Genomic DNA, 14,453 nt, shown 5'->3' with positions numbered 1-14,453 from the left:
AGGCGGCACATGTCCTACCAAGTCAATTGCCACTGCATGAACGGCCAAGGATTCGTTTGTGGTGTAGCTCGCTGGCAGGCAATGATGATACCAGTTTATAGCGTTGGCGACGGTCGCACTTTTGTACTAACTTCTTAGCACCTCGGTGCATGGTAGGCCAGCAGTAGCCTGCGTTAAGAGCCTTCTGTGCTAAGGATCGACCTCTGGAGTGATTTCCGTATACGCCTTTGTGCATTAAGCTTAGAACCTTCAAGTCATCGAGAGGTGCTAGGCAGCAAAGATGTGGTCCGGTTTGGGTTTTTCGGATAAGAATGTCGTTCCGCATGTAGTAGTGTGCTGCCTTGATTTGGAGCTTCCTAGACTCTAATCTTTTCAAGGGGAGTGTGTCGTTGACCAGGTAGTCTATAATAAAACTTTGCCAGTTAGGAGTTATACTAATCTGTGACACTTTGGATGTCGGCTCCGTTTCTATGCTTGGCTTGTCTAGATAGTCCATCGAAATAGAGCGTTTGAGTTGATGGTCGAGGAAGGAGCCTAGGTCGGCTAGCACATCTTCATGGGCGTTGTCTGCCCACGGAACTTAAGTGAGAGTGTAAGTCTGAAATGCCTGAAGCTGCTTGCGTACCTTCTCTAAGTATTGCGTTATCCTTGGATGTTTTGCCATGTACTCCCCAGTAATCTAGTTGGCGATTAGTTGAAAATCGGAATGAATTACAAGTTTCTTCACCGCCAAGTCTTTTACCATTAGGTGGCTTGCTAATAGGACCTCATACTCTGCTTCGATGTTGGATGCTTTAAAACCTATAATGATCACCTGCTCAAGCATTGAGCCATTTGGGGTAACAAGGACCATGCTTGCTCTCGAACCTTTGTAGTTAGATGCGTCATGGACATTCAAATGCCAGAAGTCTTCATTGGATGGAGCAGGTGCGACTAGGGCATGCTCGGCTACCTCCAATGCATCGTTGGGCCGTTCTGTTGTGTCGTGAATGCGTGGTAGAGAGCCGTGGATTTGGGGCCATGTTACACACAGCAGGAGATGCTCAACTGCTGGTATTAGGCCACTCTAAAGTTGAATTATGGAGCAAAGGTCGGCCAGGGCCTTGTGACACGTAGCAGGAAATGCTCAACTGCTGGTACATGTTGCTCCTATGTAGAATCTTTTGGGACGACGAGGACAAAACTTGCTTTCGAGTATGTCCTTCCAGTGTTCATCTGCCCTTGGCATGTCTTTTGGGCCTAGTTGTTACATTCGTTAGAAAACTTTAGATCTACCAGGACTATGCCTTTATCGTTGCGCATCTGGATTGGGCGGAATAGTGCGTCATAAGGATGACTGCGTGCGTTTGAAGGTAAAACTTGAGCTTCTAGGTTCCAATAACTATCGACAAAGTTAACTTTTGAATTTCTGATAGCATCGAGAATAGCTTTTGAACTATGGAATACGGGTAGTCGGGTCTCCAGCTCTTCTTGCATGATGGTAGAGCTTATTACTGCTTTAGATACAGTCAAACATGCGAATAAGTCATCCACTGCTTCGAGTTTGGATAGTAGGGAGGTGATGTCGTGTACTTCTTCAAGTCCTTAAATGTGCATTAGCGAGCTTCATCCTAAAGTGGATGCTTATCTGCCAGAGTGAAAGAGTCTACCAAAGTTAGATCTTCTTTCATGATCAATTTTTCGAATAGCTGGTGGTCTGCTGGAAGTCCTTTTTGGAAGGCTGCTCTAGCTATCGAGTCGTTGCATCCGACTATCCTTGCCTTCTCTGCTTTGAACCTCTTCACATAGTCGCAAAGCGACTCCTTTGGGTTTTTCTTGACGTTGAACAAATGGTCGAACTTCTTTTTGATTGAGCGATAGGATGAATATTCTTTGGTGAAAACCAAAAAAAGTTCATCGAAACTCCGGATGGATTGTGGCGGCAAGGTGTAAAACCAATCTTGCGCCGCGCCTTATAGAATGGTGGTGAATATCTTGCACATGAGATCGTCGTTGTTTCGATAAAGGATCATTATGCTTCGATAATGCTTTAGGTGTCTCTCCGAGTCTTCATCCCCTTTGAAAGATGTGAAATGTAGCATGTTGAACTCGCATAGAGGCTCAGCCTGCTCGATCTCATCCGTGAAGGGTGACCTGCTTATGTTGGTCATGTCTCATTGTAGTGCTTTATCAGTGACCTCGTTGAAAATCGCACAATCGCTTGGTCAAGAGTCTTTATACTTCCTTCTGAATTTGCCTTTGTTGGCATAGTGGAGCTCTCGGCTACCCCTAATTGTGACTTGCTGGTCTAGGCTACTTTTTCATGTGTTTGCCTCGTTTATGCCTTGGATGTAGTGTGTTCCTAGCAGGCGAGCGAGTTCTTTGCAGACTGCCATTTGAACTTGAGCCGGATTAAGTGACTGCTTTTCTTTATCCGTCATGCTGCCTACTCCGATGTGAGGTGGATAATGCTCCTTATGGGTTTAGCTGCGAATGAACAATTCGCCTGGAAGGTTGCTCATGTTAACTATCAGAGTGTTACCCCAACCGTGAATGTATGTTTGTCTATGGGCCTAGTTGAGAGTGCACACTCCTCTGTGCGCTAAGACGGGAGTATACACTATCTCAGAGGCCCAATCGGGAGTGTACACTGCTCGAAAGCTCGATCCGTGGCTGGTCGAGTGGCTACTTGCCGGGACGCTGCTGGAGAGGTTCTTTATCTGCCCTTGTCCTACTTTGGGACACCTCGTTTGGGGCATGTTGCATCTCGGTGCGCTACAAGAGCTGGTTCACCAAGGTCATCTATTGTGTAAAGATGTTTGTCAACTCTATGACTCATTGAGACAAGTGTTGTTCTCCATTTGGGTTGGAATAGCTTGGAAGGAATATGTCTCCTTGAGCAGTGGAAGTGTGGTAGACTCCGGGAGCGAGATTTGGGAAATGTCAAATCCGCAAAAAAAATGTGGTGAAAATGCTCCCGGTTCGATCGTCGGTCTTGAAATTTGGAGCCGTGATGGTTGAACTAATCTTGGATTGATTTAGGCTGCTTGAAAAGCCACGGAAACAGACTGGGTTCCGAAAGCAGGCTGGGCCACGGGTGTAGGTTAAGCCACAAGAGTAGGCTGCCTGATGAGAGCAAGCTGGGCCACGAGAGTGGGCTACTCGGTCGAAGCGATGCTGGGCCACTATAGTGGGCTACTCGGCGTGTGGCGCATGTGGGCGCGAGGCTAAGTCTCGACTTGGCAACGCTTTGGGCTTGGAGTGACATGGCTTGGGCCGTGGCTTTAGTGCTATGGGCCTTGGATGTCATGACTTAGGCTTGCTTAGATGGCACGGTTCGGGTCGTGGTGGTGACACCATGGACCTCGCCGATGGCCACCGTGGTGGAAACTCGTGGTGGTGGTGCCTCTCCACTTATTGTCACATTTAGCCTTATGGATTGCCACGGTCCCATCTCTTGAATATTGGAAATTTCACTTGTTGAATTTTCTAAATTTCTAGCCATTGCACTTCTCTTTTATTTTTTATCAAAGAATTTTTGCAAATAAAAAATTCTAATAATAAAAACGTACGAAAAATCTACAAATGGACAAGAAAATAGAAAAACCTTGGATGCAAGAGTCTTCTACGAGTGTGGGACTCAACTCTCAATGAAAGCACCAATTTGTAGATGCAAATTTCTTCCTCCTTATTCTTGGACAAAATTACACCTACAAAACAAATAACACCTTAGGTCAAGGCCAATAGCCTCATGCGCCCACGATGAATTGGGGGGGCTTTGGTTGAAGAACCTTTGATGACAAGGTTAGAATTTTGAGGGAAAAGTGTTTGAAGAATTTTGAGTATTTAGCAAGAGTGTAGACCTTTCACTTCGAGGAGAATGATGGGGTTTAAATAGGAGAATGGCTGGCCTCCTTGGGTGAGAGAGGACTGGCCACTTAGCTTCCTTTGTGGGCTAGGTTCTTGATTTGTGTTAAATTGGGAGTTATGGAATAATTACCTAATCAATTAGCTAATTAATAGAATAATTACCTAATTGATTAGCTAATCTATATATTTAAAAAGGGAAGATTTGGGAGTTAACTTGTGGAAAAGATTGGATGAGGATGGATGAAATAGGTTTTGAATTATTACCTATTTTGGACACTTTTGACTTGGTTGAGTGATGATTGCCCGTTGCTCGCGTGCAGGAATCCCAGTATGCCTCAAAGGTATTTTTATCCTCTTTTACCTAAAAATCCACGCGTCACTTTGTGATTATTTTTGACTCCACACTATAGTTTGTGGATGCAGAGGCTATACAATTACCTATTTGATGTTTATGCAAGATTTCATGTTTATGCAAGGTGGTTGACTCTAACTTTCCATGATACAAATGCATGATGTCTCTGCAACAAGTATATGGTGTGATGGTGGATCAAATTTGTTCTGACTATAACCTTTAATCAAATTTGTATCTGCAGCAAGTATATGGTGTGATGTTGGATCAAATTTGTTCTGATGTTGGATCAAATGCATGATGTCTCTGCAACAAGTATAGATGTTTGCAGATGAGCAAAGAAGCACCATTTTGAGTTTGGTAAATGTATTGCTTGTGAAGTATGTGTTGGTGTATGATTTCGAGAGTCTTTTTGTTTTAGAAATATTATCTTCGTCTTTTTTTATGTCTTGGGTTAGAACATAAATATTAATCAACACTTATTTAAGAATCAGTTTTTTTTTTTTTTTTTAAGTAAACCAAATGACTTGTCATCAATAGAAAATAAGCACATTAATCAACCCTTAAATAATAATTCAATCATCAATAACCATATTATGGTTTATAAAATTTGGTTTGAACATTTTGTCTCCATAGCATTATCCAGCTGTAAAACCATCAATAATATTACCGTACATGCACGACGGTGCATATATATTTATATAGCTAGCCAGAATCATCACTGAATTTTGAACCTGCAGATCGCAATCTTTTGTTTAGCCTAATCCTGATTACAACTTAATATTCCTCTTTTTAAAAGCTAGTAGTTCGTACGAATTACTTAAAGTGTAGATGATGGCTGCATATATTATTGTGGTGATGCTGGTTAAGGGTCGTGTGGACACCGACATGGCAGCCATTAGATTCCTCCGCTGAGCCAAGTCTTCAATTCTTGAGACACACTCCAAACCGCCGGGACCCTTCTTTGCCCTAATTACAATGACCCAATATTGCCCTTAACAAACAGAAGGAAAAACAAAATCCCAATAATGCTAATAAACAGAAGGAAATCTTCCATCAAATGGTCTTTGGAACCCCCGTGAAGCAAACCGTCCGCTGATTGCCTGGCTAAGCTTGCCAGTAAGAAGTTATGCACCAACAATTGGGTCGATAGACCTCCAACTTCTCTAGCTTATTTCCTCTCACGAGATGGCCTTCCTCTTCCACGCCCATCCCCGTGGAAAGTGATGCATGATGTTTTAAAATAGTTTTTATGCTGTTAGCTTGGCTGGCGACTATCCTGTGTTGGGTAAGTATTTCTAGTGTGTTTTTACATGACTAATGAACGAATAGAATGAATTGATCTTTAGGATTCTCACAAAAAGCATCTGTATAGCATGCTATTCCTTATTTTTGGCCTTGCTGCCTAGTTTTGCTCTCTAGTTTTTGGGATAAATTACACTTTACCACCTCAGGTTTGAGGTCTATTGCAACCTCATACAATATTTTCAAAAAATTTCACTTTCATACCTCACGTACTATTTTATTTCAATATAATACCTCCGTTACATTTTCCATTCATTGGTCCGTTAAGAGCTGACGTGGTAGTAGTGAACCCCATTACACATAAGCCCACTCCCTCCAAAACTTGGACACGTAGATATGCATCTGCCACGTCATTAAAAAAAAAAAAAAACTTAAATACAAAATTAAACTAAAACAAAATGAAAAGGGGCCCACCCCCTCTTCTTCCACTTGACCCTCCATCTCCTCCAATCTCCATAACCACCAACACACCACCCCTCCCAATCCCTAAACCCTCATTCTCTAATTCTCCAAATTCTTCTTATTCTTCTTCTTCCCCAAATCTCCGCAATAAATCTTTCTATTTTTTTCTCTCAATCTGAAAAAAAAAAAAAAAAACCATAAATTTGATGAATTTTGAAACCTAGGTTTGGGCGAGGACGATCATGACGTCAACGGAGAACCGGCCGATTAGGCCACAGATGGCAAAACCCAGGTCGTTGAAAGACACGATCTTTGAGAGGCCGCCGCCGTGGAGGGAGTCGAGCTTGCGGCGGGTGTGGATTAAGAGCATCATACAATGGTAGGTTAGGAAGGCGACGAAGGAGAGCATGCCGTTGAAAAGTGATGGAGGAGAAGGTGAAGAGAAGGAGGGTGGGCAAGGTCACCGGATTGACTCAGCAAGTGGATGTCCGGCACGAGAATCGGAGGATGAGATGGCAGAGGATGAGACAAAGGCATAATAAGGCCATGAGTGTGGCTGTGAGGATGAAGGGGGTTCTGTTACTTCTAGGGGAACGTGGTAGAGCTGTGGAGGGGGTGGAGGGGAAGGAGGGGTGCTCTTGTGGGGAAGACAAAGGGGGGTTCTATTTTTGTTTTTTTTTTTTTTTCCTTTAATTAATTTTTTTTTTTTTTTTTATTAAGTGTTTAGCTATGTGGCACAAATGTGGCAGCTACGTCAGCACAAATGGGGACCCCATATTTGTCACGTCATCACTTAAAGGTTAACTTAATAAATTTTTTAACAGTTATATGAAATTGAAAAAAATTATTAAATGTATGAGATTGAAATGTTTTAAAAATATTATATGAGATTGTAATTGCATCGAAACCTGAGGGGGTAAAATGTAATTTATCCTATTTTTTGTTTGTCTTTTGGCTGCATTTGGGCTTTTTAAAAAGTTCTTTTGACCAAAAAAATTTCTATAAATCATTTCATTTAACTTACGATATTATTTACACTAACGGTGGACAGATGTACTTAGCCTCATAATGAGTAGCAATAATGTGGTTCAAATTTTTCTTTGGCGATAATCTAACCTAAGATCTCTAACTTACAAGTGAAAAGGAAAAACACTAGACAGTAGTATTAAGTGGCTATATAGATCATATTTAATGAAGCTAATTTCTATAGGATAACATTTGGAGGAATGCACATATTACACGCAAATAGTGTTTTATCGCGGTGGTATAAAATAATTATGTCTATACATCTTCGGGCGGATTCGATTACTACCAATTATCCTTCCTTCCAATGACTAACAATTTAATTCACTAATGTTATCATTTATCAAAACAAAATGCACATATAACACCACTTACAAATAACGTTTGTCAAAGAAAATGCACATATTATACCGCTTATAAATAAGGTATCGCATCCATCTGTATGAAATAAGTCTATTGAATACCAAGTAATATATTCATCACGAATACTGCTCATCTATTTAATACATTTAAATGATTAAACAATGTACAATTCAAATGATTCTTTTGTAAAGATAATATTCAAATAAATATTAAAAAAGCTAAACTGTTCTAAACATAGAACTTATCTCATGAAGATACATTATTTAGAAGAGTGAAATATGTACATGCTCTGTTAGGGAATACAAGTTTTATCCATTTCTATTCGCATTTTCTTTATCTTAAAAAATAAATTGATACACATAGTCATGGAAAGTAATGGGCCATACCCTTCAAGGTGTTCAGTACTATATGGATAATTGGAGTTGGGTCACATTTTTTATTTTTGGTTATTACTATTAATTTTTTATTTCGTAGTTGTCCTTGCGTATTTTTTCCACACTTTTTTTTTTGTATGGTTTCTTATTGATCCCCACTAACAATACATAGGTGTCATTGAACATTGCTTAATGACAATTTGATGTGGAATGAATTTGTATAGTCAAACAAGTTATATAGTACGTAAAACTCTATATGGCTATCATAAACACAATCGTAATTCTATAAAGGGTTCTTAAAATTTAATAATTATTTAACTATTCGATTAATGTTGATAAAATTTTAAAATTTAGATGAAAAATATAATTTGTTCATTTATTATTTAATTGTTGGATAATATACGATCCTTTGGATTGAGCTAGTGCGTTGTTTGAGTTGTTCTGATTTGTACATGAATAAAGTGGGCGTGGGTACGTGGGACCAGAGAACAGTACAAGGGCGTGGCTCATGCTTTTTCAGCAACCCCGATGGACCCACGGCCCCATACAACTGCACCTCCACGCACCGGCAACGCGTGCTTACGTGTCCACCCACCAACCCTCTCTGACTCCGTCCCCCCTTCTCTCTCCGTCCCACCAGTCTTTCTCTCATCTTTATATAAAATAAAATAAATAATACATCACGAGATCATACGAAATAGAAAAAGTATAAAATACCTGGAGATCACGAAACTCAACACCACATCTTATTGATAACCACGACTTCACAGACCGTCACAGACGATCGATTTGATCGCACTCCACTTTTTATTTTATTATTATTTTTTACAATTGATATAAAAAATTAATATTATGGTGATCTTGCTTAACATGCATGATGATGCAACCAAATCCATATTCCATCCATCCCTTTACCTTGCATAATTTTCATGCCCATGGATAATTGGATTCGATCTTGTTTTCCAATCTGTCTCTCGACAAATTAACATTAACAAAATAATATCATTGAGCAAATGACAAAACCCACTAAACCAATTAGAAACCAGAAACATATTTTGTTTATGAATTATCCATCCATTTTTGCCATCAAATTTTCGTGTGTTTTGTAGCCATTGCATATATTCACTATTTGGGTCCACTTCTGGACGGTTTGATTTTGGTAACACCCCCACTCACATGTCCAACCCACGGCTATATTAATCATTCTACTAGGTCTTGGTCTTTGCTTATTCTTATTAGGTGGAAAGTTAGAATCAGTTCATGCGAATGTTAGAAGCCTTTATAGCTAAAATTGTTCATGAGATTTGCATAACACATTATTTTAATCCCTGAGATTGAAAATCAATATAAATGGCTCCTGAGATTGTCCATCATCCATTATTTTGATCATTCTGTTAAAAACTCCATTAAGTATCTTGAGGTTCTTGGCCGGAAGTTTGGGCAATTTTCAAAGCTTCGTAACTCAATCATTTCTTAACAAATTTCGACTCATAATATATCAAAATGAAGATAAGAAAGTGTAGAATAAGATTATACCTATTTGGAAACCCAATGATTGCCGGAGATGGCCGGAAAATAGCCTGAAAGGTGACTGGTCTGCATGAAAACTGAAAATCTCCCCGGAAACTAGGTAAATTTTAAACGTTCATAACTTCTTCAATACTCAACAAAATTGAGTGATTCAAAAACGAAATTGAGACCAAGACAGCCACTTTTGAACCTTTTTTCAGCCAAATCACGACGAGTTAGCCATTGAGAAAAGTACCATTCTCTTTGTCTCGTTGAGAAGTATGATTTTTGTTTTTGAATCACACGATTTCGTTGAGTATTGAAGAAGTTATGAACATTTAAAGTTTACCCAATTTCCGACGAGTTTTCTAGTTTTCCCACGAACCAATCACCTTTAGACTATTTTTCGGCCATCTCTGGCTACCATTGGGCTTCCAAATAGGTATAATCTTGTTATACACTTTCCTATCTTCATTTTGCTATATTATGGGTCGAATTTTGTTAAGAAACGATTGAGTTCTGAAGCTTTGAAAATTGCTCAAACTTCCGGCCAAGAGCTCCGAGACACTTAATGGAGTTTTTAACGGAATGACCAAAATAATGGATGGTGGACAATCTCAGGGACCAAAGTGATGCGTTATACAAATCTTATGAACCATTTTGGCTAAAAAAACCATGTTAGAATGAGTCGTGTATGAGCTGATTCTGATTATTATTTATGAGATGTGAATGATAAAATTGATCGTGCGTGGGCTAATTCTTGTGATTATTTATGAGACACCTTATAAATATAGATGATCAAAATCAATTTAAGACGCGTATGCAATTGAAATCAGATTTATTGTCTCAATTTATACAACACTTAAAACAACTTTTATAATTGTTTTCTGGGATATTTTGGATGCGATCCTTAGTCTCTAACATTCTTTGACTAAAATCTTAATGGTATTTAAAGTTTGATCAAAGTCCCTTAACTTTGTACACCTCATTATATTACTATTAATATTTATATTTTTATAGTTTTGACATTAATTGTTTGATATTTTATAAGATTTATAATCCTATAAATTTAAAATCCCTCATTATAATACTATTAGAAACGGCTTCAATTAAAAAATTCGAACATTTTAATTGAATAAATGGATAAAAACTATGTAATAATAAGAAATAATAAATGGCAAAAGAATGTATCCTTAGTTTTAAAAAATTTTGTACATTTCACATATAACAAAGTGGTACATTAATAAAGAAGAATGGGTACATTATAAATAAATTAGGGTACACATAAAAGATTAAAATATTATCAGTACAAATGAAATTTTAAAAAATATGGGCCCAAAAAGAAATTAATACATGGTTGCAAATTAAAACTAAAAATAAAATACTACAAATTTAAAAAAAGGTTGCAAAACAAGTGGGTACAAACTAAAAATATAAATATATGATACAAAGTTTGGCCACAAAAAATAAATATACCATATGTAATTTTTCTATCATTGATTGAATTATATAATGTCACGTGACGGTAAACACATGGGTACAAATACAAATAAAACTTAAAAAAATATGGGCACAAAAACAAATTAATATATGGGTACAAATTAAAACTGAAAAGAAAATTGGTACAAATAAAAAAAGGTTTGCAAATTAAAAATAGTTACAAACTAAAAATAAAAATATATGATAAAAAAATTTAGCCATAAATATAAATATACTAATTGTAACATTTTTAGAACTAAATGAATATTTTTAGGTAAAAATATTTTATTATTGAAATTATTAGTGATGTTATTAATACCTAAGGACCTTGATCAAAAATTGAAAAGGAATAAAGTTTTAATCAATGTAGTAGCAAAAGAAGGGATGGGAACCTAATTTCTTTTTGTTTTCTTAGATGTTGAAGCCGAGCTTAGGTTTTAGGAAAAATTAATTTCGAGAAATTTGTTGAGCGTCTTATGTGACATCCCACATCGCTCAGGGGAGTGATCCTTATATGTATATTCTCATCCCTACCTAGCACGAGGCCTTTTGGGAGCTCACTGGCTTCGGGTTCTATTGGAACTCCAAAGTTAAACGAGTAGCACGCGAGAGCACTCCCATGATGGGTAACCCACTAGGAAGTTCTCGTGTGAGTTCTCATATTGCCCAGGGGAGTGATCCTTATATGTATATTCTCATCCCTACCTAGCACGAAGCCTTTTGGGAGCTTACTGGCTTCGGGTTCCGTGGAAACTTCAAAGTTAAGTGAGTAGCGCACGAGAGCAATTCCATGATGGGTGACCCACTGGGAAGTTGCGTGTGAGTTCCCAAAAACAAAACCGTAAGGGTGTGGTCGAGGCCCAAGGCGGACAATATCGTGCTACGGTGGTGAAGCGGGTCGGAGAAGTGATCCGCCCTGGGCGGGAATATGACAATTTGGTATCAAAGTCTAACCCTAGCCGTGGTGTGCCGACGAGGACGTCGAGCCCCTAAGGGGGGTGGATTGTGACATCTCACATCACCCAAGGGAGTGATCCTTATATGTATATTCCCATCCCTACCTAGCACGAGGCCTTTTGGGAGCTCACTGGCTTCAGGTTCCATGGGAACTCCGAAGTTAAGCGAGTAGCGCCCGAGAGCATTCCCAGGATGGGTGACCTACTGGGAAGTTCTCGTGTGAGTTCCCAGAAACAAAACCGTGAGGGCGTGGTCGGGGCCCGAAGCGGACAATATCGTGCTACGGTGGTGGAGCAGGCCCAGGAAGTGGTCCCCCCGGGCCGAGATGTGACATCTTATATTTGCGATCATGCATAATTAATCTCCACTGATTAATAAAACACTCATTGTCAACCAAAATTCTATGAAATTACCAGTTTAACCTTCTAATTAAAACGAAACATGAATAAGAAATATAGGGTAGAAATGTACTTTCACACAACCAAATTTTACTTTTTTTTTTCAAAGCTTCACCTACGTGTAATCCTAACATACCTCTAATTTGAAAAAATAAATAAATAAAACTTCTCACTCCCACATTCTCTATCACTCTCTTCCTCTCTCTCCTTCTATTTCCAAAAAAAAAAAAAATTATTTTGTGTGTGCCCCATATGCTAATAACTAATTATGGAAGCCATCATTGAATTTAGTTGTTGTCACATCCCAGCCCGGGGCGGATCACTTTCCGGGCTCGCTCCACCACCGTAGCACGATTTGTCCGCTTTGGGCTTACCATTCCCTCACAGTTTTGTTTTTAGGAACTCACGAGCAACTTCTCAGTGGGTCACCCATAATGGGATTGCTCTAGTGCCTAAAGCCAGTGAGCTCCCAAAATGCCTCGTGCTAGGTAGAGATGGAAATATACATATAAGGATCACTCCCCTGGGCGATGTGGGATGTCACAATCCACCCCTCTTAGGGGCCCGACGTCCTCGTCGGCACACCATGGTCAGGGTTAGGCTCTGATACCAAATTGTCACATCCCCGACCGGGGTGGATCACTTCCCCGGCCCGCTCCACCACCGTAGCGCGATATTGTCAGCTTTGAGCCCCGACCACGCGCTTACGGTTTTGTTTTTGGGAACTCTCGCGTAACTTCCCAATGGGTCACCCATCATGGAATTGCTCTCGTGCGCTACTCACTTAACTTTGAAGTTCCCATGGAACCCGAACCCAGTGAGCTTCTAAAAGGCCTCGTGCTAGGTAGAGATGAGAATATAATATAAGGATCACTCCTCTGGACGATGTGGGATGTCACAGTTATCATTTGGAAATGATTTATTATAATAATAATCTTATTTCATTAACAAGTTATTGAGCATCTACCCAGACTTGTGTGTTTATATAACGATGAATGATGTGGCTTGTTATGTTCTCATACAATAGATGATCACTGCATCTTCATACACGATTCAACCTTAAAATATATACATACATATTTACAATTGTTCATTGCAAAATTTGAATTCTAAAACATTAGATCTTAATTCAGTCTAGCTTATTACATAATAACATACGAAATTATGTGTAAGATCAGAAATTATGCTATGAACGAAAAAGAATTCTCGAAGAATCTAATAACTCAGCCCCACCCATCATACATTTGATGATTTACAATGTACGCTTACATAGAAAATATATGCATGGTTTCTTAAACTTTACCCTTAATTAAATTAAAATGGAAAATGACAAGGCTAAATTATAATAGAAAGGAGAATCACAATGATCTAAAGCTTCTGTGGTAGTGTGCTGGATTTGATCGATATCTCATGTTCATTCTTTAGGAGAAATTCTTAAATAGGAATTTCTGTATACAAGTTTTTATTTATTTTTTATTTTTATTTTTATACATCAATATATTAACATCAAGAAGTAGATGAATAAGTTGATATTAAATTTTTTATTTATGATATTCTAATTAAAATCTCTTACTTACAAGTAAAGAGGAATATCAGTACCACTCGACCGTATACAAACTTCTTTGCTATACTATTCTTAAGATACATGCTTATTGTACGGTCGTGATCTCATTGTCGGCAGGCCAGGCCATGCCACGATACTCTTCTCATTTTCATATTAACATTCCTTGTACTGTTGTACAAATTATACAATTAGAACACATAATCGAGACAACTGTAGATTTGGATATATTATTCTCGGGTGCATGTGAATCACTGTGCAAGTTTAAGCTGTTATTCTAATGATTGTCTTTGAGTTGAGCAATGTACCTAGTTGATGATCCTTAACAATTATAAAACTAATTAATCACTAAGAGATTAGATAAAATACAAACTGATCAATATCTCTATATTATATATTTTAATTAAATAATATTTGCGTTGCTGGACTTGTCTGGGGAGGCATCTCTTTCACAAACCTTGAATCACATTGGCTAAGAGCACTGGGATTTGTTGGGCATGCCTCAAAACCCAACTGCAACAGCAGCAGTTTGGTTTCTGTGTGTGAAAGAGAGATTCTTAAATTCTTAAATTAATTATTTTTAAAAATTTTGTAAATGTACTTGAAGCTGTAGTATATCCTGATGGGGAATGTGAAGGCAAGTTCATATTCTACAAAACAGAAGCTAAGCCTTGCTGCTGTATATATTTGCATGTTTGAAGAGCCTTTTGCCTTTCTTTGAAACAGTGCTTTTATTTCTGTTGGCTTTTGCTTATTCTTCAAAAGAACACAAGCTGTAGTTAATCTCCCCAGCTCTTGAGTACCTCTTTCTGAAACGTGCAGGTCAGAGATTCAAACTTGATCATTCTTTCAGTCATATAGATTTGTTCTTTGTCTTTATGTTT

This window comes from Pyrus communis, chromosome 10 (genome assembly GCF_963583255.1).
Source record: "Pyrus communis chromosome 10, drPyrComm1.1, whole genome shotgun sequence".
Taxonomy (NCBI): Eukaryota; Viridiplantae; Streptophyta; class Magnoliopsida; order Rosales; family Rosaceae; genus Pyrus; species Pyrus communis.
This window is presented reverse-complemented; position numbering follows the sequence as displayed.